The sequence below is a fragment of the Ursus americanus genome, chromosome 13 (genome assembly GCF_024610735.1).
Source record: "Ursus americanus isolate L20-20 chromosome 13, mUrsAme1.1.p, whole genome shotgun sequence".
NCBI lineage: Eukaryota > Metazoa > Chordata > Mammalia > Carnivora > Ursidae > Ursus > Ursus americanus.
The window spans coordinates 61,387,386-61,390,524 of NC_142139.1; the positions used below are offsets into that span (position 1 = coordinate 61,387,386).

At 42.8% G+C, this 3,139-nt stretch overlaps 1 pseudogene; it reads left to right on the plus strand.

Annotated features, from left to right (window-relative positions):
* Positions 1–1,829: 1,829 nt before the first annotated feature.
* On the plus strand, positions 1,830–2,804 carry LOC123793552 (small ribosomal subunit protein uS14 pseudogene; annotated as a pseudogene).
* Positions 2,805–3,139: the final 335 nt, after the last annotated feature.

Here is a 3,139-nt window from a genome sequence, read left to right on the forward strand (position 1 = left end):
CTGGCTGGCTCAGCTAGTAGAGCATGAGACTCTTGTTCTTGGGATTGTAAGTTGGAGCCCCACGCTGGGTGTAGAGATTACTTAAATATAAAATCTTTTTAAAAAAGTGCTCTTCCACAAATATCTGGATGGTTCAACTGCTTATCTCCTTTACTCTCTGGTGAGGTAGGGGATATTCCCACGGCATCCTATGAAAAATTACAAGCCACACCCTGAACTCCATTGGTACTTCCCATCCACCTTCTCTGCTTTATTTTTCTCCATAGCTTAGCATCGGGGACACATATATTATTATTTATTCGTGTGGTTTTATTGTCGGTCTTCTACCGCCATAATATGTGAGTTCTGTGTAGTTGAGATTTTTATCTGCTTTGATTTACTCCTGCATCCCTAGCTCCTAGCACAGTGTCCAGCACAGGGCAGATGCCCAATGAAATGTTTGAATTAGTATTTTTGTGGCATTGGCAACATTTTTTTAAACCAGAACTATTATAAATTCATGAAAAAAGTATGGTCTTTCTCTACGAGTCTTCCGTGAACAGTAGAAAAGTGAGATCATGAAAGCAATCAGAGACAAAGGGAATTATTTCTGATCAAAGTGGAGCTGGCTAGGTACATCGTGATAGCAAGGATCTAAAATACATTTTCATGTGGGCGAGAATGGAAAGAAATATGCAAAATGAGAATCGTTGTTAGGATAATGGGAGTACATTTCTCCTCAAAAAACCAATTGACATTATTATTAATTAGAATTTGCACAACCTACTGTGTGCCAGATAATGTTCTATGCAAATTACATGGATGGTCTCATTTAATCTTCATCGAAATAAGCTCCAGGCTATGGTAGGAAGAAGTTAAGTAACTTGGTCAGGATCACACAGGTGGTGGCAGAAGCCAAGCCAAACTTATGTCTGACTCACATCAAAATATTAAGCAATTCCTGTATGAGTCAGCTATAGCCACAATGATGCTGCATAACAAGCCACCCCAAACCTCGGTGATGTGCAGCAACAAGCATTTGGTCTCCCGCTCGCTGGTTTTTGAGTTCACTCATTTGGCAGATCTAGACTGGGCTTAGCTCAGGGGCTTGCTTCAAGCTACAGTCTGCACATGTGGTGCAGGTCAGCTCCATGTTCGTTCTGAGCCCCATTCTGAAGAGACAGAGACTCCCAGGGGCACGTTCTTTACCAGTGTCTTACGCAAGAAGGGCCACCTTCTCGTGTACACACCATGCTCCTTCCTACCCGTGTCCTTTGACTCAGAGCATTGTTTCTTTACCTTTTGTGACAACCTGGGTCTTCAAAATTTCATACTCAAAGCTGTGAAATATCTCAAAATCTTGTGCTTTCATAAAAAGAGAGTCAAATTAAGACCTGAGTTGACGGAGGTGGTTCATTTGGTTCAGTGTCTGCCTTCGGCTCAGGTCATGATCCTGGGGTCCTGGGATCAAGTTCCGCATCGGGCTCCTTGCTCAACGGGGAGTCTGCTTCTGCCTCTGTCTGCCACTCCCCCTGCTTGTGCTCATGTGAGTTCTCTCTCTCTCTCTGACACATAAATAAATAAAATCTTTATAAAAAGACCTGAGTTGATGATCTACCATTCACCAGGCAGGAGGTTGGTTATGGGCAAAACCAAGAAAAACTTTCTCAATCTAAAAATAGAAACCATGTAGATACTGTTCAAAGTATTTAGTGACACCAACTTGGTTGGTGCCAGGAGGCTTCCTGCTACCCTAGATATTAACTCGTTAGTATTCTTTAGTTTAAAGGGTTTCAAAGAGGGCTTGAAAGCTGGAAAGGGCACTCGGGGGCTATTTACCACTACAAGCCATGTCACTGTTTTATGACTGGTAAGGGCACACCATTGTATCCAAACTGACTGTCATCCCTAGAGAAGAAATGTCCCCACCTTGCTGTAAGGACAAAGATGCAATCATCAGGAAATTTGGAAGCAAGGTGGGGGAAAGTGCCATCATAATAGGAAAATCCTGCACATCCCGTAGGTAACACCTGGTCAGATAGCCTTTAAAACTGCAAGATGCTGCCCGAAAAATGTCTCCATCACCTATGGCAGAACCGCTGATGACAGTTTCCCTTCTCTGTGACAATTTTCCGTTTGGGGATATAAAGCAGAAATCACTACTCTCTGCAGCCTGTAGGACAAAAACAGTTCACAATCATCTTTCTTTGGTTCCATCTGGTATTTGTTTTTCATTTGAGCCAAGATTTTTTAAAAGATTTTATTTATTTATTTATTTGAGAGAGAGAGAATGAGCAAGAGAGAGAGCACAAGCAAGGTGAGTGGCAGGGGCAGAGAGAGAAGACTCCCCACTGAGCAGGGAGCCTGATGTGGGACTTGATCCCAGGACCTTGGGATCATGACCTGAGCTAAAGGCAGACGCTTAACTGACTGAGCCACCCAGGCTCCCTTGAGCCAACATTTAAAAGCTGGAGGCTTCATCTAAAAATCCAGATTTCCCTCACTCCCCTGAACCAGTTGGCCACACAGTGTCCGCCTCATTTGTCAGCACTGCATTCTGGGTAAACTGTGTCTCCTTCCTGCCTCCCCAAATTTGAATAGCACATGCATTTGGGAGCTCTTCCCTTTCTGCCTCATTGCCTCTGAAAAAGTAAGCTGGGTCACCAGCAGCTCTGCTGGAGCTATCCAAGAAACTTCAGCCAGGGTTCACGTTCTTGCTGCCTCTGCTCAAACCTGCAGGTTCCGATCCAGAAATACAGTCTCAATATGTGCCGCCATGCTTCCATCAGGGCGCAAAGACTATGGGCTTCATTAAGTTGGATTAAGTGGACTGCCTTGAATGGGTCATCCAAGATTTCCACCTTAATGCTAGCTTTTTGTACTTAAAATACAAATTCTTCAACTTAAAAAATAAATAAATAAAATAATAAAAATAGAAAAATCCAGATTTCATTTTCTTTAATTCTATTTATTTATTTTAAGTAATTTCTACACGCACTGTGGAGTTCAAACCCATGACCCCAAGATCAAGAGTCCTAGGCTCTACTCTACCCTATGACCCTGCAATTGCACTAGTAAGTATTTATCCAAAGGATACAAGCATAGTGATTCAAAGGGGCAACTGCACCCCAATGTTTATAGCAGCAAAGTCCACAATTGC